This window comes from Pavona decussata, unplaced genomic scaffold, assembly GCF_977016875.1.
Source record: "Pavona decussata unplaced genomic scaffold, jaPavDecu1.1 SCAFFOLD_233, whole genome shotgun sequence".
NCBI lineage: Eukaryota > Metazoa > Cnidaria > Anthozoa > Scleractinia > Agariciidae > Pavona > Pavona decussata.
Window position 1 is genome coordinate 5,270,001 of NW_028145638.1, and position 26,014 is coordinate 5,296,014.

The 26,014-nt window shown below is 39.3% G+C and overlaps 2 long non-coding RNA genes across 3 annotated transcripts in view; one reads left to right on the forward strand and one right to left on the reverse strand.

Moving 5' to 3' along the window:
* Nucleotides 1-5,370, forward strand: part of LOC146458564 (uncharacterized) — a 6,793-nt gene extending 1,423 nt beyond the window's left edge. For both annotated transcript variants that reach the window (XR_014858190.1, XR_014858189.1), the window contains one exon: nucleotides 138-5,370. This is a non-coding gene — a long non-coding RNA (uncharacterized LOC146458564). The remainder of the gene's footprint in view (nucleotides 1-137) is intronic.
* A 2,779-nt stretch (nucleotides 5,371-8,149) lies between these two features.
* LOC146458565 (uncharacterized) lies at nucleotides 8,150-25,550 on the reverse strand. Its single transcript, XR_014858191.1, has 5 exons — nucleotides 25,285-25,550; nucleotides 22,753-22,880; nucleotides 22,451-22,638; nucleotides 8,322-9,956; nucleotides 8,150-8,276 (listed from the first exon to the last, which is right to left on the reverse strand). It is a non-coding gene; the product is annotated as an uncharacterized LOC146458565 (long non-coding RNA).
* Nucleotides 25,551-26,014: the final 464 nt, after the last annotated feature.

Consider the following 26,014-nt stretch of genomic DNA (forward strand, 5'->3'; position numbering starts at 1 on the left):
CATTTGGAGCATAACCCTGTGATTTGTCTGCCTTTTTTTTCCCTAAAAATAATCGTCTATCAATCTATCAAACAACAATTGTGGAAAATTTGAGTTACTGGGCCTGATTTTTTAACATCTGCATATTTGTATTACAGGATCAGAGGCATGATGAGATGATGGAAGATGCACACTGCTCAAGTGGTGACCAGCTGAACAGTGTAGATAATCTTTTGTTTTGTTCTATCAATAGTGAACCAAGCATTAAAAGGAGAAGTGTTGTGAAATGTGCAAGCACATTGAGATAGCAGTACATATTTTGTACTACTATCTCAACAGCTTAAATTGCATTTAGATGTATTATGGTTGGACAACTTTTGTTTGAACATTCAGAATTGAGCTTTGGACAATGGTGTAATGGACAAACAACAAAATTTCAAACAGTGAGTTTTGGATTTGATACTAACACTTCTCCTTTTAATTTAGGCATGCATGCATTGTAGCTACATTAACAGAGAAAGTGCATGATTACATGTAATTCCCCAGTTAGTTTGAAAGTTTTTACTAGAGATTGTTTTATGTCTACTGACCATTCAACTTGCATGCAAGTTTGTAAGGGGCACAGGGAAAACTTGAAATTGCTTTTGTTTTGCGATATTTCATGGTTAATTTGTGCTGTGACAATGGGGATTTGTAATCAAACACTGTCTTTGTACATTGTAGTTGTATCTCCAAGTAAAGTTCTGCTGTCCCACGTCTGCATCCAATTATCAGACAAAAGACCAACTTTTTTATTGGTTTTATTGAAATTTTTTTTAATTTTGGCATTCTGAAGCCTTAATGGCATTTATTGAAATGTTGGCATGCAAAAAGTTAAGAATGCTCAAGGAGAGGATCAAGAGGATCATTGTCAAGCTTCAGATTCTCATGCATTAAAAATCTGTGCCATAGGCTCAAATGATTTGAAAGTGACATTACAAGTTTGCCAACAAAGATGACATGGATGCTCTTCACGTGTGAATAGTAAACTCTTGACACATCACAATGATTGTTTTGCACAGGTGATGAAGGAGATAGAAAGATTGCTTGATTTTCCGTCCATTGGAATTATTAAAAATATAGTGTCAGTCTTCTGGAACTCAACCCAAACCAATCAACTACTCACATCAAAAAGCTGCATCACACTGTAAGACATTTTATCATCGTAGAAACATGATGTCATCATGCCAATTACTACAAATTGAAATGAACATGTAAACTGTAGAGGGGATATAAGTCAACTTGGGTGTACTCTAGACAAGCAGAACTTCACTTGGCTTGTATGTGTGTTTATTTTAATAAAGAGCAGATCGATATTTTGACGAAAGCAGAGACTGTTGGGAATGAAACAATGCTTAGATTTTACTGTGCAAAATATTTGTTTTTGTTTTTAGTATTGATTTCACTGCTACGTAACCTTGAAAATCAAAACATTTTTGGCAAAGGTTTTCCCTAAAAAAGGTCAAAACATGCAATCAAACTTGTCAAGCCTTATAAACAACAAGTAAATTGACTTGTTCTTCTGACAATTCGGGGGCCAAAATGCTGGAAAAACTCAGTTGGACAAAACGTTTGGAAAAAATTAAGCTGAGCGATAAACTCCATGAAGAATTTATTGTGGTTATGACTTGGACTATAGTTTGTGAGCAAATTTTCTTGAACTCAAAAGTCTTCTGATTGTATTAGTTGTTGACACAGGGAACCCAAGCAAATTGTTAGTCTAATGTTTGACCATTTTGTAGTTTAAGAAATATAAGGGAATGAATAAGAATACTGGAACATTTGGACATTTTATGTCAAGTGAGGCTTTTGTTGGAGATAACATTCATTTTAACGTTGAAAATGCAATCCATTCAGAATTAGTGGAGGTATTATCAAATCATGAGAAGGATGTATAGAGAATTTAAATTTGTTTACAATTTTTTTGGGTAAAAAGTTCAGGAAATTTCTTTGGCACAAGCAAAATATGTAAGGACTGTCTGTATAGATATCACACTATTGCCATGGAAACAGACAAAAGGAATAAAATCCTCTGCTGGGAAATAGTTTTGAAGACAACAAAATTATTATAGTTCAAATGAAAGTGATTGGCAGTTTGAGATCAAGACAGAAAACAGATTTTTTTATTAATTTTGATGTATGGTTGTCTTTTGATAACGTCAATTTTATCGATCTGCTCTTTATTAAAATGGAGCTGGTTACATAATCATTACCATGCTATAACATGCTTACATCAGACATGAAGACGTTGTCGCAGTTGTTTAAAGAGTAGATAACATTATCCAGCGGAAGAGTAGCTATCCAGTGGATAAAATGGTAGTTGAGTACATTTATCTGCTAGATGGTGGTTTAGCTGCTGGATGAAGTTATCCACTCTTTGATCAACTGGGGCCAGAATGTCTCTTGTTAGCATAAGCCCAGCATTGATGTTTATGTAGCCATCCCAGGGCTTTGAAGTGTCTACGTGTCCTATGGCTATTCTTTTTCCTGTTATCTCTACGATGTGTAGGCAAGTGTCCCATGTAAATTGAAAGGCTCAGTGCATAACAAATGAAGCTAAACTGAATCGTTAAAAAGCATCAGAATCAGACAGGCTTGGGACACCTGTCTACACTTTGTGGAGATGTCAAGTAAACAAATAGTCATGGGCCATGTAGACACTTAAGGTTACACTTAACCTTTTTGACTGTGTTATGTACAAAGACTCGTAAGTGCTTAGCTTCAGAGTAAAGTGTCCAAAGCTTTACATCATTATAAAGCTTAAGGAAAGGAGAAATGTAAGAAATCAAACTTCCTTAACTCAAAACTGTACCCACTTCAAGACCTCTAGTCCAAATTTAGTGAGGAATATAGACGTGAATTACCCGCGCAACCATTTCACTTTACTTAACATCCAGTGATTGCAAGATGTTTGGCAGTTATTGGCCTCTGTGTGAGGGATTTTTGATGTTTGTTTTAGTTTTGAAATTGTAACCTCAAATGCAAAAAATGTCAGTCAGAAATCAATTGTCAAACTTCAAATAGCATTTACTTTGTTTTGAAAACTTTGCCAGGGATTTTTGGCATTACTCTTCAAAACAAAGTAAAAGTGACTTGAAGTTTGGTTTATGATTTCTGTCTCCCAGTTTTTGCATTTGAGCTTGTAAATTCAAAACAAAAGCAGACTTAAAAAATCCCAGACATGGCTTTAGAGGCCAATACCTCCTAAACATTTTGCATTTTGGATGTTCAGTAGAGTAAAGTGGTTGCATGGGTAGTTCATGTTTATAAACCTCAGTAAATTTGATAGTGGGTGTAGTTTTGTGTTAAAGAAGTTTGATTTCTTATGTTTCTCCTTTCTTTAAGCTTCAAAATGATGTACAGCTTTGGATACTTTACTCTAAAGCTGAGGGCTTACAGGTCTTTGCACGCAACACAGTCAAAAAGGCTTAGTGTAACCTTGAGTTTGCTTGGTTCACTATTATAAAACAACACGCACTAAGTTTGCAGTGATAAAAGGTTTATTTTATTTAACAGTGACAAAGTTGAAATAATAAAAGAATTAAAAAAAAAATCTAGCCAACCACCCCCCTGCCGTTTGGGTTGCTTCCGCTCTGGTCTGAGTTGTTCTGTGTTCCTTTGTCCTCATTAAATATTCCAACTTTGAAATCCTGTCAAGTTTTATCTGATCTCATAATTTCTAAGGGGTGATGTGAACACTGGGAGATTCACTGTTGATCCACAAATGGATATGACAACATGGAGGCTGGTGAGGGTTTGTTTCCCTGTCCTCTAGAGTCCAATCCAACTTTGCCTGGGTACCGCAATTCCTAAATTTTTGTTTAAGTGCCAATCAGTTTGAAAGTGGTTGCAATATGCTTGTTTCATAATTTGGCAATTCGGTAAAACAAGATTAAATTTTCCCCTGAATGTTTGGTGTTAAATCTTCCACTGTCTTGGACTAAGAAAATAGGCGTCGCTGCTCTAGAGCAAGGTCAGCGTTTCATCATAAGAGGAGGAGGACGAGACCGGTTCAGCGTGCCGTCTACCATTTCCCCGGCCGCACCTTGTCATACAGCAAATCAAAGAGCACCATAAAGTCTCGTGGAGGGTAGTTCTTTCTGTGAAGCTGCCAAATGCGAAATTTGCCGCCCCTTATCACGCCATTTAGTCGCAAAATCCAAGCAGAAGAAAATTATAATGTGTAAAGAAAGCCGACCTAAATTTTTTCTAATAAAATTTTTGATGCCAGCGGTAAAACTCGATTTATGTGCATGTTGTCTCAACGTTTGGCGTGAAATAAAAGGCAAATAACGGCACTTTCACAAAAACTGTTTATGATTTTAGGAGTTTGAACTGGGAAATGAAATTATGCACACAGCTTCGGACGACGTAAAAAGCACGTGCAATAAAATGCTAATAATTTTTGTGGTGAAAGATTTTTTTTATGAAAGCTGTCAAATGTTTTGAATTCATATGTAAACAAAATTTGTAAGCATGCATAATTTAGTGCGGGCCGTGAAAAGAAATTTCTTGTTACGATTTTCTTAGTCAATTTATTTTAAAGAAATGAAAATCTAGGCTAATTGCAAATTAATTTTCTGGAATCGTACACCCAACAAAGGAAGAGTTTCATCCGATTTCCAAACCCGAAAAGTGGCATAAAAAAAACCGAGGCGAAGCCGAGTTTCTTTTAGACCAACTTCGCGTTGTTTGGAAATCGGATGAAAGTTAATCGAGTGTTTGATATAGCTTCTCAAACCATTAATAATTCTTGGAGAAATTGAAGGAGAAAGTTTACCAAATTTTATGATAATTTAGATCACATTTGCCAAGCCACCTTCACGATAATGATTTCAATTTTGTTTCCTGAATTACTAATGATTTGAGAAAGAGATATGAACTGTGACATCATTAGACAACAGTACATCTATAAGCATTTTGTTTTGTTTTTTCTAATAAAAGTAAAGAGCCAAGGTAGGACTAACTGAATTTTTTAAACTGTTATGTCCCATGATGTTATAGTACATTTCCCTGTCAATTTCATCTGATCACAGGCAGCCCAAACACTATACATGAACACAAACACTTGAAAGGTGTATGATTCTTGTATTGTATCGTGTACTTGGGGTCCTGGAATCTGAACAAAATTCATCAAGAAATTGTTTTTTGAATATAGTAGCTGTGTTCCTTCAAGGATTATAGTTGGAGACAAAATGTTAATTTTCAACAAAACTGAAAGATGTTTTAGATAGAAAATTAATTTGTGAAAAGGATAATTGATCATTTTGGTGGAATATAATAATTCTACTAAATAAACCCCATCAGGCAGCTGGTATATCAGAGAATATTAAAAAAAAAAAAAAAAAATAACTAAACAAGTAAAGGATGATGCCCAAGGCTGAGAGATTGTCTAAAAAAGTAAACAGTTGGCCCAGAAACAAAGCTTCAAGCGCAACTGTGAAATTTTGAGGACAATCTTTAAACTGAGGGCATTATCATCCAATATACCAGTAAACCAGAAAGGGGGTTATTTATTCATAACCCTCTGATTAATTCCTTAAACACGTACGCTTTTATGTGAAATGAAGAAACAGCCAGTGCTAGCCACAGCATGACTGCAGGAAAATAAATGTAAGCTGACTAGTTTGTTGGTTTGGATTGAAACATCTAAAGCCTAAAACTGTGATGTTTTCTTTGTTTTTTCTTGTCGAAAAAATCAGGCAACGGTTATCATCTGTTAACCGCTGTCTAATTTTGTACTATGTGACGTGTTTTGTTAATCAGTGGGTTAAAATAATAAATAAACGATCGTTTGTCTCATGATGTTGTTACTTAAGTTGTAGATCACAATCTTCTACCACTTAAGTGACTACATTGCAAGACAAACAATTATTTTATTTATTATTTAAGAAAATTTGGTTGGTAAAGTTTTGTTCATAATTTTTCATTGGAGGGAAATGATCAATAAATTTTTGGCATAATTTGGTGATTATACATACAGTCAAAATTTGATAGGGCAGTAAACTTTGTTTAAAAACTTTGGAAAATGTTTTGGCTCAAAGTTAAGAATTTGGAGTACAAGGATTTTGCGACTGCAGAAAATGCTCAATGTGCAGAAAAAACTTTATTAGGCAGCAACACAGCAAGTAGGCTGTAAGCATGGCGAAGGTGGGGAGTTCCCCACCCCGCTTACAGACTACAAGGCTAAACAGCAAAGAATCCCCTCAACAAGGCTTCCAGCTCAATCCGAATTGCTACATGTTAGTCGACAGAGAGGGGCGTGCAGGGTCCCCAGCCTCTTAATGTCCCCCCTATCACCATCCATCAGAGTAGCCTGACCATAGCCCTGTCCCTTAAACACCTAAGTTTTTCATCCTTGACAGTGGAAGTGAAACAAGCATCTTGACCAAAATAACTTCCCCCTGCAATAATTTAGCAATGTGGTATCCAAGCAAAGCTGAATTAAACCCAGAAGACAAAGGAAGCAAACCCTCACCTGCCTCCATGTTGTCATGTCCTCTTGTGAATCAACAGTGAATCTCCCAGTGTCCACATCACCCGTCAGAAATCAGTTGATCAGAATAAACCCTCCAGGATTCTCGGTTGGAATATTGCAGAGGACACCAGAAACACAGACCTTCTCAGAGCCAGAGTTTCCACAACCCAGTGGCAGGAAGATGGTTGGCTAGATTGTGAGTGTGCCGCCAGTTTGTGTTACCTGCTAATAAAGCTTAGCAAAAACAATAAAAATTAATTATTATAGATACAAATCAAGCTCATCGACAACAAAAAATCAGAAAATATCCTTCAGCCACTAGTTTTATTTTTCCAAATCCTTACAGGTTTTCCAGAGAGAAAAGCCAGAAATAACATTATGATTAGGTGCCATTTTTTGACCAAGGCCAACACCATAAATTTCATCCTCAATAACATTGAGTATAATTCGTGTAAAGTGGCTGAAAGATATCATCTGTCTAACAAAAAACCCAAAATAAACCATTTCTTAGAACTATCACCTTTAAAAGCTTAAAATAATTTCAGTGTCAAATGAGCTTGTGTTCTACAAAACAAAGGAAGCAGAATAATTGTGTCTATATACGGAAAAAATTGTTTCTGGTTAAATTGTTTCATTATCCCTGCAAGCCCCTTATGGCAAGAGAATAAAAATTTTAATTAATGAAAACAAAAATAAAATTTTGTAAAATAATGTGAATAATGTACCCAAGAAACTTTGAACAGTTATCTGTATCTAGTGCTCCATTTTTGCATAACACTTAATATATTTATAAGCTGCTTCCTTTGTTTTGAAATGAGTAAAACAGTACTTAGACTAACTCACTACCCAATCATGATCATGTTGAGCATTAATTAACTGTATTCTACTGTTAATGAGAGCAGAGTCTGTTTGTCATGTAATGCTAAGAATCAATATACAAATAATATTATAATTTTGCATGAAAATACTGATCTGACAACAGTGTGGAATAGTCTAACATGTTATGAGATGTCATTTCACAGTGGAGCCAAAAAAAAAGAATAATGATTTAATTGTCACCACCATTGAACGCAGTGTTGTTTCAGTACTGTCAAACTAATTTCCTTTCCCAATTTATTAATGCTTACTGCATTGTACATTTTTGTTCAACATGATCATGATTGAAAGATGTAGGTCATAATAAAATGTAAATTAAAACAGCAATGGACACTGCTATTTACATTAATTTTGAATGATAAATGGCATTAACAGGCAAACTCTGAACTTCAAAATTGCAACCAACAGTTATGTTTAACATGTAATTTGATTTCAATTTATTTAGAAGAATCAATTAGAGGTTTTGTTCTGTCAGTTCAAAAGGGCTTGTCCAAGGCTTGTGATTGGTGAGTTTCAAGGTATCTTGTCCTGTTCATTTTCTGTTGGTTGTTGCCACAATAACTATTGCAATAAAAATTGTTGGCTATCAGTTGGATTTTGAACAGAAGAATTTGCACGTCACTTTGGCTTTTCGGTGAAGTTTAAGACTCATTCAATAAAGAAAATATTTTTGTCTTTAGTAAGGCCAGATAAATTAAATGTCTTTTAGCAGTTCCATTACTGTTTTGAATACAAGTTGAGCGCAGAAGTTGGAGGAATAAGACTTTAGCAAATCTCAGAGCATATTAAAAGAATTTAAATTTAGGCCAGCTGTCAGGTCTCCATTTAACATTCTAAATCAACGTAAATTAACGAGTGTAAATACTCTTCTTCTGAGAAAAAGGTTTTAAATTCGGGACTTTCACTTCCATCAAAGAAGCTTCATCAGTGAAATGAAGTGTAAAAACACAGCTTTTCAGAGATGAAAAGCGGGGTTTTTACATTTCATTTTGCTGATGAACGTCTGCGATAGAAGCAAAAGCTCCAAATTTAAAACCTTTTTCTCTGAAGAAAAGAATTCACACATGTTAATTTGCATTCTGAAGAGAAGAATGAATTTTGCCGCTAAAATAAAATGAATATTGGAATGTCAGCACAACTTCAGTCGGAACAATGAACTTATTCCTCCAATTGGGTACAAACAAGTGTCTCACTTCAGTGTTAAAAACTTAATCCACCAATTTTCTTGATGCTGTAATGTTTCACGCTGGATTATCAAACACACCTCAAGTGAAAGAATTTCTAGCACTTTACCTTCTCATTTTTTTTGTTGTTGTTTGTTTTGAGAGGAAGATGTTAACTGACTGTTGATTTTGATGTTTATAAGTTTCATTGATCCTACATGAACTGAATACCTCTGAAGAATGTTTTATTTTTCCAGCCAGGGTAAATTTGCAAATTCTTCAAAATTGTGCTTTTGGGTATTAATAGTAGGAAAAGAAAATCCTCCAAAAAGCAAAGGAATGCTCTGAGTATAGCTGAAAGCTGTGTAGGAGCATGGTAATTTTCCATAGTTTTACCTTTTTTTAAGGAAAAAGAAAAGATCTGCGTATTTCTAAGTTGTAAAACATTTTTTTACTATCAAACAAAAATGGACACTTGTTTGTATACTTGATGGCGGCACACTCACAAGAGAAGGCGTCAAACAAACTTGCCAACCAAACCAGCAAAAATGACTGGAAAAAAAATCCAATTGGCTTCTGCTAAAGTTTGCAAGTTGTGAAAAATTTAGTCACAAATGCAGCAGCATTTGAGTACATTCTAAGATTGGAAATTGTATTTCCTCTGCTAAATTTAGTGTCTGCAAACATCAGGTAAAAGTGGTTAATTCAAATTTGAATAATGGAACAAAATAAGGTACAGGTAATACCCTGCATCATCCTTTGATGGTTGGCAAGCTTGGGGTTGCTCAGTATTATCTAACCAGCTACAGAAGGAAGATGATGTCTGTTTTTCTGCTAGCTAGGGGTAATTTTACTGACCAAAAAAAAAAAAAAAAAAGAGAAATTGCTTTCATTGAGCCATCACTCCTAATTTAAAGATGAAATGACTCAATTGAGATATTATATATTCTAGAGATCGTAAAGCATTGCAAAAATCAGATAGATGTTGGCTTACTTACAAACTGTATGCAAGACAAAAACTTTGTAGCTGGTTAAATAGTATTGGGCTGTCAATACATAAAATGAAAAAAAAAAAAAAAAAAAAAATCCAAAGCAACAACTAAATTGAATGGGGGTTGTGGAACAACAGCTGGGTGAAAAACCTCCTCGTACGTCCACTTGCTCCTAGGAGGAAAACCCCGGGCCAGCTGTACCCCACATTCAAAGACCTCCCGGGCGGGGTCAAAGTTCATTTAAATTTGTAAAGCTTTGGGAAAAGTTAATTGTATTAAATAATGAAAGTAATCTTGGGGCTCTATAAAATTCAAACCAATCCATGTGTTTGAAGTCATCTGGATTCTTCTTGTCCTTGCTGTCTTCCAGTCCAGCCTCTCCACTCGCCACAAATGTCCATCTTTTATCCATCTGGTTTTCTTCTTTGTCTGCCAAAAAAGAGAAAATAACTTAAAATAAGTGACTTTGTTCAATGTGTTACACAAATATATCTGTTGTAAAATTAAAAACACATTCATCAAGCTCATGACTGTTTTACTGATCACACGGGGAAAAGAACAATCATCTTACATCCAACCCCCTTATTCCCTCAAACTTTGGAGCCCTGGAGCCATGAAAGTGAGCCCAAAACTATTCTCTGGTTGGAGCCCAGACATAAATCCTGATTTTGGCCTAATGGAGCTCTGAAGTACCAAATCGTGTGAGTTTCAATATAAGCTTTTGAACAGATGTATAGCTACGAATGCCTTTCTATGTAAAATCGGTATTTTATCATCACCAGCATGCTCATTTTGTGGAGAAACAGATGAATCCCTTGAACGTCTCTTTGTATCTTGCCACTATACTAGGGAGTTCTGGGTGGAAGCTATCAAGCAGTTTAGCAATAAAAATATAAAATATAAATATAAATCAGTTGTCAGATAAAAACATAATGCTTGCAGGCATTTTAGACTGTAAAGATTATTTAGTTGTAAATCATATTTTGTTAATGGCAAAATGGCACATATATAATTGTAGAATAGTTGAATGTAGAATAGTTGAATAATGTTGAAACCAGACCTAGCTTTAGAGTATTTATTGCGAGGGTTAAAGTAGTTTATCAGCTCAAAACTAAAATCGCTAAATCATGAGATAAATCACCAGATAACTTAGCAATTTGTTAAATAAATGGGGTAAGTACATCTGTTTTCAGCAAACACCACGTTTGATATTTGGTGCTCATAAAAAGAAACAAAAATATAAATAATAGCCATAATAACAACGTGTTGTGGCTCCCTAATTACTGCCCTTTGTAGATGTGTGTGTGTGTGTGTTCAGTTACTACTAGTATTGTTTTCATTTGTGAATCTGTAACTAAATGAAATGGAATAAAAACTATTAAAATACTAAACAAAAAAATTTAAGATTAAGATGGCCAAACACAAGTTTCTAGTATACAGGTGTTAGTAAATTAACATGGTGCAAGATTAACTAAGAAGGAATAAATTTTGATACTTGTTGTTGAGCTAGGTGTCATTGCCATGGCAATGCAGCGAGCTTAACCATCCACAAATAACAGTTTTCCTTAATATTTAGGGAATGCACTAATTAGATTTTTTTCCATTTTTTGTCTCCAGAAAAGCTCACAAAATACTGACATAGTGACGCTGCTTTCATGTAGTTTTGACAGAGATCTCCTGTAAATATTGGTTTTGCACTTTATATGCTATTGCAATGGCAATGCATTTTTAGAAAATGCACTCATCAGATTTTCTCCATTTTTTGTCTTCAGAAAACTCACAAAACACTGACATAGTGACGCTCTTTTTATGTAATTACTTGATTTGCAGTTTAAATAATTAATGCTGTTGCCATGGCAATGCAGCGAGCTATTAACTGTTCACAAATAATAGTTTTCCTTAATTTTTAGAAAATGCACTTATTAGATTTTTTCCACTTTTTGTCTCCGGAAAAATTCACAAAATACTGACATAGTGATGCTGCTTTCATGTAATTTTGACAGAGAGATGTCCTGTAAATATTGGTTTTGCACTTTAATGTTTTGTGGAAGATACACCCTCTGCCAGATTTGGGTTTTGTTTGAAGGCGAGTTACGCTTTTAGAGAACTACTGTTTTGTCAAATTTCATGAATTTCTAATGAGCGGTTCTTAAGAAAACAGTTCATTTCTACTAATAAAAACAACCAGGCACAATGTTTTGGTCAAATGCACATGTGTGGCTTTTAATTGGGTTTTCACAGTAAAGATGAAAAGCATGCAAAAAGGCTTAGCTCTTCGTGAACTCACTTTCTTCATTAGGCCATAAAAGCAAAAGTTTGCAACTGAGAAAGTGAATTATTTTATGAACAAAACTCAAGTTTGTGATCCATTTGATATAAAATTAAGGGATTTCTTTATCGACACCATATTTGCTTACCACAACTCTAGCACGTGCTTACCAGCATCATCAAACGAACCTGTCAAGCTCACGCAAACTGTGTGCGGCCACCTTAATAATTTTTGATTAGCTATAAGAAATTTCATTTCGGTTCAAAGTAAATCGCTTCAAAACATCATTCTTCTAGATTAGCGAATTTTCGGGGATGTACTCAAATTTTTGCACAACTCTGCAAAATCTGTTCAAAATTTTGGCGAAAAATCACGAAACTTTGTCAGAAATATTGGCGATTTTTCAGTTGAACAATAGCTGAAATTTGGCAAAATATTTTTGCTTTCTTTTTGCACAATACCGTATTAACGCTGGAGGCAATAAACATTCTGCGAGTGATGAAAAATCAATCTTTTATATTTTCTTGTCCTGAACGCCCTGCAGGCTATTCTAGATCTTTACAATAATAAAACATGTATCAGCAAATGATAATAAAGAGCATTCTTTCATCACTCTCCATCTGTTTCTCAGTCTATTAAAGCAATGCCTTTTACATTGACATCAGACCTATTCCTATGTGTTTCATTAACCTCCTTAAACAGTTATGCTGGCCAGGGTTTTCATTAAGTTTTGAAGTAGAAGGGCACATGATATTGAGCAGGCAGGTACCCTGACTAAGCAAGGACTGAAGGCCTAGCTTCTTGGCAGGTCTGGGAAATTTTAAAAAATCAGACTCCTGGGAAATGATTTTCCTACATTCTAGGAAAGAAATTCTCCTTTTGTCATTACTCATAATTTACCCAATTATACAAGAAAAGAATGGTCAGTGCTCTCTGAAAATTTGTTTATTCCACTACTGTATGACAAAAATAAAAAGTTTAAAGATAAATCCAAAAGCAAAATGGACAAGAAGACACCACTGTTGTTCCCAGGGCTTCCTTCCCTAATCTTACAATGGAACAAGTTAAAAGTCACTACAGCTTAGTATAATTGTATTGTGTTTGTCTCGCTAAGGTAAACTTTATTTCAACGATCTGACCTGAGATAATTGAAAAAGTGATGTTTAACTTACAGGAAACACAAGGCTGTCATTAAGAGGCGGGGGACGGGGATTTCCCCCGGTTACTAACAACGTGGCCCCCGGTTATTTTCATAGGAAAATAGAAGAAAAATAGAACCAAAAGAAATTCCTAGCCCTTTGATTCCCCGCCTACTTGTCGTATTTATCCAGCAACTTGAAATCTTAGTGACAGCCCTGATTAACAGTTGATTTTACAGGGCACGAAATTAACTTTTTTCTTAGGGAGTCATTTGGCCCCTAAATATTCCAAAGTGGTCGCCAAGTGCAAAAAGTTAGTAGCCATTATTTTCCGAAACAAAACAAAAAACAATAAAAATGCGTTATCATAGACGATAATATCAAATCGTAGCCTTTCCTAGCGTTATTAATGCCTGGACGGTTTTGTTGATGTCTAAAGAATAGCAAACGACAAAATTTTTTGGTCACAGTAAAGAATGAACATCACCAACATTTCATCACATGGTAGGTTTTTTTTTTATTTTTGGAAATTATTCAAAATTCACAGTTCAAAATGAGCTCAACAGCCGCGAGCAAACGCAAAAGACTCATTTGCGTCTCATCGCCCACCAAAGCCAAAGAAACAGCAATGAAAAGACGGTTTCCATCAGCAGAAGTAATTTTGGGTGCTATTTCTTGCCGTAAAGGAATATCCTCCGGCACCAGGGACATTGCCAATTGTCTTTTGGTAATCCCACATGGCCACGGAGCGGCAAGGTGAGAAAAAACTTCTTCTTGTCGGCATATTTTTCTTCCATGGCCTGTGCGAATTCCAAAACCTCATCCTCGGTCCTGTTTGTACGCACAGCCAATATTTGAAATAAATTTTCCCAATCCTGGTTGATGCTCATTTTAAATTTAAATCACTCGGCGACATGAATATTAATGAAAGTCCGACGAAATCCACCATCTTGGATATTTCAGAGTTCACGTGTGTTAGCAAAAGGGACATTTGAATGCACAATACATAACCCAGCCTCTGAATTATCCAAGATGGCGGATGTTAACGGAGAGTTCGTGACGGTTTTGCTACAAATAAACCTTGCCATTCTCACCGATTTTTTTTTCCAAGCTTTATTTTGTTGCACACGACATAAAGGAAGGATAAAGCAAAGGGTTCTGGTCGCCAATGTGGCGACTAACTTTCGAATCTTGGTCGCCAGCACGGAAAACTTAGGAGCATTGGCGACTGTATCAGGCGCAATTTCGTGCCCTGTTTTATTCGAGGCTGATCTTTTTCAATTTTGTAGTTCAAGAAGCTGGATACTCTACTCAAAGTAGATGAGTGCTGGTACACGTGTCCTGGCTTCTAATAAAAACCCTGGCTGATGCTTGAGCTATAAACATCTGGTTCACTTTTTCATCTGGCCTAAACTCTCTGCAAGCAGCTGTTCTAAATCTGTCCTGATTAATGACAACTACCGTATATATACAATGGCAAGATTAATGAAGAACATGCTATCATCTCCGTTCATTGTTACTTGGAAACATAATACATTGTACGTTAACATTAGACCTTCATTTGAGTTCCTTGAATGGTTACTTTAATGCTTGAGACAAAAAATTCTTGTGAAAATTTCTACTATTCATATTCATCTGAGTGCTCAGGAGCACTTGGATTTTGTTCTGAGTATACTTATGTCACTTACTGAATAATACACCATTCTCATCTATTGACATACCCTCTCTTTTTCGTCTACCACAGTTTCTTTAGAGACAACTTGCTTCAAATATCCTCTTTCTTTAATTTAGCAAAAGCAAAGTCCCCGCAATTTCCCTGAGTTGGTTTGCCATAAATCTCAGCCCCTACATTTCCTCCACTTCAAGTGCTTGAATTTGTTGCAAAGTTCGCACAAGATCCCCAGTTCCCACACCTATGTGCACATCTATGTGGCCTGGTGCCCACCCCCCCCCCCCACCCCCTCAGGGAAGCCGATACAGTAAAAACCCGCATATAAGAACCTAGAACCTACAGGCTGAAATTTGGCATTTAAATACCCAAAAATATAAGAACCTGTTCAGCCTGGCAAAGAAAAATAGGTTCTTATACAAAAACAATCACTCCAATTTTGATGGTCAAAATTCTGGATTTTAATTGTGTGAGAAACTTCTGACAAAAAGTTAATGCAGTTAAATGCAATTTAACTAGGTTAACAACAAAGAAAAGCTGGCATTCATTGGGTGGTCAGCGGCTCTTGGTAGGTAGCGCATGCGCAGAGCACTGCTTTGTAGTGGTGTTTAAGCGTGGCGGTTCGTAGCGTTTTTGTGGAGTATTCTTGTCGGATTGTCTCTGTTTTCTGCGTTCAAGTGGCCCGTTTTTTCTGCCTGCATCAATAGTTTCAAGTTTTTGTCGTCTTTCGGTGTCGACGACGCGTTCATTTTTTGATCAGTTGTCTCTGTTTTATGGCTCGATCGACGAACAACAGCCTCGCCTCCGCCATGTTCCCCGACTCAGCTCCGTCTTTGCCAACTACTGGATCACAGGAAACAGCGCCACCGAGCGATGTCGCCGCGATTTCCTCCGTAGCGCAGCCCGTTGGACCGACCTTCACCGGTGAGGCATTGGCCCAGGCGATGTCGTGGGTTTTATTGGACTGCTTACCGGGGATTCTCGCGTCGATGCAAGGCCGGGACATCGCGCCTTCGCACACCGCCCCTTCGAACACGATTCCTGCTGGTCCTTCGACTTTTTCATCCGTTCTACCGACGCGATCATCCACCTCGTCAGGTAATATTGTCGTTCCTTCATTTGTTTCTACCTTTTCCACTCTTCCATCTCCCGCCTTTGGCTATCCCTCGTTTTCCCTCTCGTCGGCTTCGCAGAAGTCAGCGAGCGTTGGGGGCGTTCCTTTTTCGTCCTTCCCCACCATTTCATCCACGGCTCCTGTTATTGGGAAAGACTTTGTCATCGGCCCTGGCTACTCACCCATCCCCCACAAGCTGGCCAACAAAATTACAAGCGGCGAATTCGTGGAGCTGGCGGACCTTCTTCCGGACAACCTGAAGGTAAACGAGTCGGAGACTCAAACCTTCCTGAAGGGAAAACTCGTGGTCGCTCCGGCTCGTAAAAGAACGGTGGAAATACAAGATATCCTTACATGGGTGGAGGCATTTACCATTTATTGCCTAGTACTGTACGCTTCCCAACCATCAAGATGGGCTGATCTGTCTCATTACAAGCTTCTGGTTATCCAGACGGCAAAGAAATTCCCTTGGAAAGCTTGGCAACAATACGACACCGCATTTCAGAAAGACGCCGCCGCGACAGGCCTGAGGGATTGGTCTAAAATGAATCCTGACCTTTACAACTTTCATACGCTGGTTCCCAGCTCGTCTGCTTCGTCTGCTCACCAACCTAAGGCTCTATCCTCGCCGCAAGGTCTTGACCACAACCCTCACTCCACCCAGTTCTGCCATTCGTGGAATGCTGGTGAATGCCGTTGGCCCTTTGGCCAGTGTCGGTTTCACCACGCCTGTGAGGCCTGCAGCGGAGATCACCGCAGTACATCGTGCCCATACCGGTCTGCCCAGGCGGCTCGGCGTTCCCGGTCACCCACACCATCAGGGGGCAAGCGACGACGGCGCTAAAGCCTCGTCTCCGCAATTTGTAAATAGTGTAAATAATTTAAACAGTCTGCATTCCCGTCAGCTGCGTTTCAGTTCTTCAAGTTCAAGTTGTGCTCTCTCCAGTTGTTCTTACTCCTCCTCTTCACAGCGTTACGGCTCAGGCTCCAGTACTGTGAGGACCGACACCCCTGTGCATCGCGACCCCTCCAAGTTTGCTATCCCGACCATCGCTCATCAGGCTTCTACAGAGGTTCCTTGCCAGGCAGGGATTCCCCAGTCCACGCACAGTCTCTCTCAGCGCCCCCCTACCTTGGATCCATCCCCCTCTCTGGACAGTTCCTTTTCCCTCTTGCATCCTCCAGGTACGGTCTCTCCCATCAACGTGGACAAGCTGGAGTTCGAGTTACGCCATTTCCCGGACAGGGCTAAGGCGGAGTATGTCATTGCCGGTCTACGCCATGGTTTCCATTTAGGCTTCAACTCGTCCTCTGTCTCCCTGAGATCGGCCGCGGGAAACATGCCTTCAGCTTTGCTTCAGCCTTCAGTTATTGACTCTTATTTGCAGAACGAGTTGGTCAAGGGAAGAATAGCTGGCCCCATTCCTACTCCTCCTATACCCAATCTTCACATCAGTCGCTTTGGGGTGATTCCTAAGAAACATCAGCCCGGAAAATGGCGTCTTATCCTTGACCTCTCCAGCCCGACAGGGGCCAGCGTCAATGATGGTATCCCAAAGGATGGGTTCTCCATTCAGTATATGTCAGTGGATGATGTCATCAGTGGGATTATGATGTATGGCCGTGGGACGCTGATGGCCAAATTCGACATAGAGAGTGCCTATCGAATCGTGCCAGTGCACTCGGACGACCTTTTTCTTTTGGGAATGCAGTGGAGGGGTAGCTTCTTTGTCGACCTAGCTCTTCCTTTTGGTCTGCGTTCGGCTCCCTTTATCTTCACGGCCATCGCGGATTTACTGGAGTGGATTGTTCGTCATAATTATAACGTGGTTTTTCTCAAGCACTATTTGGATGATTTTCATACCTTGGGCCCACCCAATTCATCTCAGTGTGAACAAAGCATTGCTGCCTGCATAAAACTTTTCGCTGATTGGGGTGTCCCGTTACACCCCGATAAACTTGAAGGTCCTTCTACAGTCATGACAGTCCTTGGCATTGAGTTGGACTCTGTTGCTCTTCAGGCTCGTTTACCAAAAGAAAAATTTGACCGTATTATGGGTCTACTGGATGAGTGGTCGTGCAAGAAGCATTGCAAGCGTAAAGAGTTGGAGTCACTTATTGGGCACCTGCAACATGCCTGCAAGGTGGTCCCACAGGGTCGTACTTTCCTGCCTCGGATGATAAATCTTCTGTCAGCCTTCAGAAAAGATGACCACCCTATTCGGCTGAATAAAGATTTTCACTTGGACCTCACTTGGTGGCGAGACTTCTTTCGCGCATGGGATGGCTCCAGTTTTTTCCTCTCCCCTCAGTGGGCCCCTTTGCCCGATTTTCAAGTGTCCTCGGACGCGGCGGGTTCCCTTGGCTATGGGGCTATCTTTGAGCGGGAATGGTTTACTGGTGCGTGGTCGTCTACCCAAATGGCATTGTCTATGGCCTACAAAGAGTTATTCCCCGTGGTGGTAGCGGCTTCTCTTTGGGGCTCCCGGTGGTCCACCAGACGTGTGGAATTCTGCTCTGACAATATGGCTGTTGTTGAGGTCCTACGGTCCGGAACCTCTCGCGAACCTACCTTGATGGCCCTCCTCCGACACTTGTCCCTCTTAGCAGCGCGGCATTGTTTTTCCTTCACCGCAACCCATGTAGCAGGAAAGCTAAACCCTGTGGCTGATGCCCTTTCTCGCTTTAATTTTCAGAAGTTCCATTTTTTGGCACCTCATGCAGCAGCAACAGCAACTCGAATTCCGGAAGCCATCTTGGAGGAGCTTCTGGCTCTGTGACCCAAAAATGTCAGTTCTATCTTTCCAATGGGCTTGCCCCATCAACCCGGCGCGTTTATTCTTCAGCTCAAAAACAATTCCTAGACTTCTGCATTCAGGATGGCAGTGTGAACCAGGACGGCTTCATTCTCCCAGCTTCAGAGCAGACCCTGATGCGTTTTTGCTCCCACTTGGCGGACCACCTCCATCACACTTCAATCAAGGTGTATCTCTCTGGAGTCCGTTCTCTACACATTGATATGGGGTTCAGTGATCCCCTTGCCAACTGTCTGCAGCTCCAAAGAGTACTACGTGGAATTAAGCGGCATCAGGGCTCCCGAACGAACTCGCGCCAACCAGTCACGGGCGACTTGATGAAAGTTATTTACGGCATTCTGACTCTCTCCGACTATACCCAGTCCATGATGTGGACCGCATGTTGCGTGGGTTTCTTTGGCTTCTTGAGGGCCGGGGAATTCACTGTCAATTCTCCGTTTGATCCTAACATTCATCTGACACTTCAGGATTTGCAGCTGGACTCTACCTCTGATCCGCCTTGTTTGCGGGTTCATATCAAGTGTTCAAAAACGGACCCTTTTCGTCAGGGCTGTTTTATCTACCTGGGGCGTGGTCGCACATCCATTTGCCCTATTTCTTCAGTTATGGCTTACCTTCACCAGCGGGGCCCGGCACCTGGTCCTCTCTTCATTCACCAAGATGGTCGCCCTCTAACTCGATCGCAACTGTCGGATTTTCTTAAGTCTACGTTGTCTGCTGCGGGGATAACCGGATCTTTTTCAGGTCACAGTTTCCGCATCGGAGCAGCCACTACAGCTGCACAACAGGGTCTCCCTGATCATTGGATAAAGACCTTGGGTGGTTGGTCCAGTGATGCTTACCAGTTATATGTCAGGACTCCTGTGCAGTCGTTTTTCAACGTCACGGGCAGGTTGATTTAGCAGGTATGTTTGATCTCAGGATAACACTTAGTATTTGGGTGCCTCGGGATCTGGCGGTGTTTTTGTTAGGGGCTCGGGCTCCCCCGGCAAGAGCCCCTCTTTAGGCTCCGGGCTATTGTCCTTGGACAGCCCGGAGGTCCCTTCGGCTTGGTGTGGGGGCTCATGGCTGGGTTGCGGGGATTGCCAGCCATGGGAGCGTATTACTGTCTAGGGGCTGGCTGGTCACAGTGGAGGCCCCTGGGACTTCCCGGGCACCCTTCCTCCACTCAGCTTAATGCAGTTGTTAAATGCAGTTAAATGCAATTTAACTAGGTTAACAACAAAGAAAAGCTGGCATTCATTGGGTGGTCAGCGGCTCTTGGTAGGTAGCGCATGCGCAGAGCACTGCTTTGTAGTGGCGTTTAAGCGTGGCGGTTCGTAGCGTTTTTGTGGAGTATTCTTGTCGGATTGTCTCTGTTTTCTGCCCCTCCCTCCCTCTCCCCTTGATTCCCCTTTTTCCACTGCTTACGCAGTGTGACGGGTGTCCGGATGACCAGGTGTGGGGGCTCATGGCTGGGTTGCGGGGATTGCCAGCCATGGGAGCGTATTACTGTCTAGGGGCTGGCTGGTCACAGTGGAGGCCCCTGGGACTTCCCAGGCACCCTTCTTCCACTCAGCTTAATGCAGTTGTTAATTGTGTATATGTTTTCTTTGATTTACATTTGTTTGGATTTTCACTAGAAATATGTTTTCCATAAAGCTACAGTGCAACAAGGCAAGCATTTTTGTTGTTGAAAATACAAGTGCTACACCATTTTGTATTAGTAGTACAACTACGACAACCTCTGAAAAATAAGAACCTATTAAGAACAAAATCAGCCTGAATTGTGAAAAACTACCCTAAAATATAATCTGAACCTGTTCAGCCTGACCTCGAAAATTCTAGGTTCTTATATGCGGGTTTTTACTGTAACAAGCACAGGGTTTTTTGTAACTGGTAAGAAAATAGGATTGGGAAGACCAAACAGAGTGGGCAAAAATTGTTTCGACCTACAAAAAATTCCCACTTATCTTATAATACTACTACCACTAATAATAATAATAATAATAATGATAATACTAATAATAATAATAATAATAATAATAAAGGTTCTCGTTAGTGCATTTAAAAGATCATTATGCGCTTACAGTAACTAAGAATAAAAAAAGGTAACATAAATAGCTTAAGGAAGTGCCTACTTTTGTTACTGCGCATATGTTTTGAGCATTCCGAGATACACAGGTTTCTTATAGGGTGGGAATACCTACTAATACAGAGATATTTTTCCGTGGTTTAAAACTATGCGGAGAAGCCAGAACTCAGCAAGTGCCCTTGATATCCAAAAGAAAATTTGGGGTAACCATGCATGCATATATAACAAGATGCCTATACTGGCATTTACGCATGATGCTGTGGCTGATTCATTTATTCCAACTGTATGCTTCGCAGATTGATAAAACTATCCTTGCTAATGGAATAGTTTGAGTCACGAAGATCGCGTTATGTTGTTTCCCTTGTGTTACATTACTTAGGGTTTTACCGGAAATTCCATTACGATAACGTTAGCTTTTCAATGACCTCTTTTCAGTCTCCCATCGTGCTTCTAAGACTGTCAAACAAAGCATGATTCCTTCGTCAGGAACTCTCCAATTTCCACCATTTTAAATGTAGAGTGCTTCTTAGAAGTTATTCTTTCGATTCACCGCTTCAAAATGGTGAAATTTCCGTTTGAAAACGGCACACTTGAGTCCACAACATGTTAACAATATGGCGTCACAAATTTAATCCGGTTTTAATGAATAAATCAAATGATGCTTTAATGTCACACAGGTAGGGGTGAGTGGGTCCCCTCCCTCGCGATATAAGCGACAAAAATGGATTTTGATTGGCCTGCTTTTGTTGAAGACAATCAGAACAATATGTCCCGACTAGGAGAGGGGAGAGTTTAATGAATAAATTAATGTGCAGATTTGTGGCTACCATGAAAAAAAAGATACGGAGCCCGTTTTTAGACACGGTATGCCCCTCAGGGCAACCCGCGTAAAAAGAAATCGACCCGTTTTTAGACACGGTATGCCCCTCGGGGCAACCCGCGCAATAAAGCTTCAATTTGGAAAAAACGCCATACATTGCTTTGTATTTTACTGTTTTTTGGAATAACAATATTGTTGCTTCATTATCTCTACAAAATGTGTGGTTACACCCAATTTATTTTTTTGGATTTCAATGGCCCTTGATAAGATCTGCTTTGCCCACATGGTCATAAACCACACAAAAGTACTTCCTTATTAGTAGGCACTGTAACAAATCTTAAGACGCTTTATGCATCTTAGCCCTAGACTCCATTCAGCCAGAGTCAGCATTTTTGTCCGGGCACCAAGAAGAGAAAGGCTTTGTAGTACAGGCTTCAAGGTCAAAATTTGGTAGCTCTAGGACTCTAAGAGTACCGACACCGTTGCACTATTTTCATGTAATTTTAACAGACAGATCTCCTGTAAATATTGATTTTGCATTTTGATGTTTTGTGAAGATACCCTCTGTTAGATTTAGGTTTCTCTCTGTAGGCGAGTTACGCTTTTAGGGAACTATTTTCATGCCAAATTTTACGAAATTCTAATGAGCGGTTCCTTAGAAAACAGTTCATTTCCACGAAAACAACCAGTCGCAATTTTTTGGTCAAATGCGCATGCGTGGCTTTAATTGGGTTTCATGGCAAAGTTGAAAAGCATGCAAAAGGTCTCGGTGAATGACTTTTTTGCTCGGAAAGAAACGAAAAAGAGTCCAGAAACATGAAACTTAGTTATTTAGGATCAAAACTTACCTTTATTATCCATTTCATGTGAAATTGAGGGATCACTTTATCGAATGCCGTATTTACGTACCACAACCCTAGCGCGCGCTTAATAGCATCACTAACAGAATCTGTAAAGCGCGCGAAAACTGTGTTCGGCCACCTTAAGGCATTCGCAACACATACATAAACACAAGACTTTACCTGGAATGTCCTTTGACAGCTTTACATGCTTCCTAAGTCAGGAGATTCTCTATCTCAATCCACACTAGCATCCAAAGTTAAACGTCAAGCTGTCATTTTGTTGAAACCATCAACTTTTACACGGGCAAAGGGCAAACTGCACAACAAGGGAAATTTTTGCACTTGGCACTTCTGAAAGTCATTTACACCTAAAAACAGGATTAAAAATGACCATTACTACCAGACGAGTAAACAAATTAAATATAAATTGTAAATAGAGCATAATGAACGCATTTTTAGAAAGTTTTAGAAAGTAAACTGACCTTTTTTGGATTGTTTTTCGATGAAATCTTTCAATTTTTCACGCCAACGGTGAAAACACATGCCTCAGCATTCAATCCCAACCTCCTTTGAAAGCAGGGTGACATGGCTAAACCGGTTCCCAGTCTGCCTATAAACGACGAAAAGTTTCGTTTGTTCCATAGTTTGAGATATAGTAGATATATGTTCTCTAATTATTTTGGACAATGGTTGGTGTGTATCAGCATACTGGAACTTTTGGTGGGGTTGTGCGTATGCGACTCCTACCACGCGCACACGTACTCGTTTTCACTATGCATCTTAGTCTGACAAATGATAAAAATCCCCACTAATCATTATAATACTACTACCACTAATTATAATAAATAGTAATAATAATAATAATAATAATAATAATAATAATTTTATTTTAAAGGTTCTTGTTAGTGCATTTAAAAGTTCATAATGCACTTACAGTGACTAAGAATAAAAAAGGTAACATAAATAGCTTAATTAAGGATGGTGCCTACTTTTGTTACTGCGCATATGTTCTGCGCATCTCGAGATACACAGGTTTCCTATAGGGGGTGCCTACTAATACAGGGATATTTTTGTGCGGTTTAAAACTATGCAAAGAAACCAGAACTTAGCAAGTGCTCTTGGTATCCAAAAAAAAAATTGGGGGTAACCATGCATTATTCAGAGATAATAAAGCTTCAATTTGGAAAAAACGCCATACATTGCTTTGTACTTTTCTGTTGTTTTTTTAGAATTGTTGCTTCATCATCTCTTAAAAATGTGTGGTTACCCCCAATTTTCTTTTTGGATTTTAATGGCCCTTGAAAAGATCTGCTTTCTCCACATAATCATAAACCACACAAAAATACTTCCTTATTTGTAGGCACTGTCACAAATCTTAAGATGCTTTATGCAACTTGGCCTTAGACTCCATTAAGGCGGGGGTACACCTGAAAGCCGTTTTCACGCCGCTTAAAATCGGTTCAACGGAAATATCTCGTTCGCGTTTCAAGCAATACAAAAACCCTATGCTCATTACACAAATCAATATTTTGGGGTGTTTTGTAAATTTTTGGGTGATTTTTAGGTATATTTGGGAGGAGATAGTTTTTCTCAAAAGAGTAGTAAAATTAAGAGAAATAAGAAATATTGAAGGTTTAGTGAAGTTTTAAAATTAGAATTTGTGGTTAATAATTAATAGACGGATACCAAGATAGTCCACTAGAAACCTGGGGTGCTCTTGCGTGGGTATCGACTGTCTGTTAGCGTTCCAAAAATCCTTTTCTTTCTTCTATCCATTCTTAAAACCTGTTCAAATTTCACTCAAATTCGGGTGTACCCCCGCCTTAAGGTGATTCCGCTGAATTGCATTGCGCAGCCTTGCTGCGCATAATTTTTCGCGTCATTTAGCGCGCGCACGCAAAACATTACTGGATTTCCTTCAGGTTAAGCTCGGCAGGAAAATAAATGGTCCTTTTCTTCTAAACGAGCACGGTGACCCCCATTTTTTAAGGCATTAATTTAAACGTCATACGGTTGACCACTATATATCGCGATGTAAAGAAAAGTTTAATACTCTACTTTGAGATATTTTTATTTGAATGCTTTAAAAAGCATGTATTTAGGTAGTGCTGCTTACGTGCACACGCAGCAAAATCTTTAATTTCTTTCATAATCTTTATTCCAGTTCAATTAAAATAGTTTGTTGTGTAAGATTAAAGTAAATGTTGTTGAACTGCTTCGATATTTTAGTGCACGAAATTAATTGTTCTAGAAATGATAGTTCTCTTTTCTGATTACTAGCGTTCCTAATATAAACCTCGTGGGTCATCTTTTTACAATAATAGCCATCCAGGTTGCACAAAAACGAGCACGGTGACCCTCATTTTTTATTGCGTTTTTGTAATGTTCATAACATAGTTATGAACTGAACCAAGTCTTAGACAATTTTAAATACTCCTTCTTTTTCGGTGGAATCACCTTAAGCCAGAGTCAGCATTTTTGTCCAGGCACCAAGAAGAGAAAGGCTTTGTAATACAGGCTTGGTGGCTCTAGGACTCCAAGAGTACCCTCATTCCCCCCCCCCACCCCCCCTCCCCCCCTTTTGGGTCTTTTTGCAGGTACCGGCGAGTGTTGTATTTGTATTGTTTTACAACTATTGTGGTTAGGTCTTGTTGGGGTTTGGAGTTCCTTTGTTTTCTGTCTTTTGTTTCTTTTATTTTACGTCATCTATACTCCGGTACTCAAAGAGGGAACTGCTTTTTTTAGGGCTAAGACTTAAGCATCTAAGTCAGGAGATTCTCTTTCTCAATCCACACTAGCAATTAAAGTTATACGTCATGTTGTCATTTTGTTGAAACCATCAACTTTTACACGGCCAAACGGCAAGCGAGGGAAATTTTTGCACATGGCGCTTCTGAAAGTCACTTACACCTTAAAACCGGATTAAAAATGACCATACCAGTAAACAAATTAAATGTAAATTGTAAATAGAGCATAATTAACACATTTTAGGAAGTGTTAGAAAGTAAACTGACCTTTTTTGGACTGTTTTTCGATGAAATCTTTCAATTTTTCGCGCCGAAGGTGAAAACGCGCGCAGCCAGCATTCAATCCCATCTCCCTTTGCAAGCAGGGCGACGTGGCTAAACCGGTTTTACCGGTTCCCAGTCTGCCTTTAAGTAAAAAGAGGAAAAGTTTTGTTTTGTTCCATAGTTTGAGATATAGTAGATATATGTTCTCCAATAATTATTATTTTAGACAATGGTTGGTGTGTATCGGCGTACCGGAACTGTGCTTGCCACCGGACTCCTACCACGTGCGCAGGTACTCGTTTTCACTTTTTGAGGATAAAATTTCTCAAAACGACTGCAGAGGAGACAAGAATGCTCCCACCTTCCCTCTGTGAGGACACCTTCCCTCTGCGCGGACAGCCTCGAAGCCAGAAGTTTGAAAGCGTGGCTGGCGCGCAAGTCTGCACGCCTTAAAACTGGGACTCCGTCTTCCTTACGAACTTAGAAAAAACTCAGTTAAGTAATTAACCTTTCGAAATACTAGAAAAAATATACTTCCCTGACCATGAAATCTTGTTCTTTTTTGGATTATTTGTTTTAGAAATCCACGCAGCAAGGCGCAGTGAGTGCGCACCGAAGGGGCAATATTTCGCTACACTAACTTTTGTGATCAAATTTCCGCCAGGAAAAAACAAATAACGAGAAATGTAAGAAATATGCTGTCGCAAAAATTTCTTGGGAAGCTAGAGTGGGA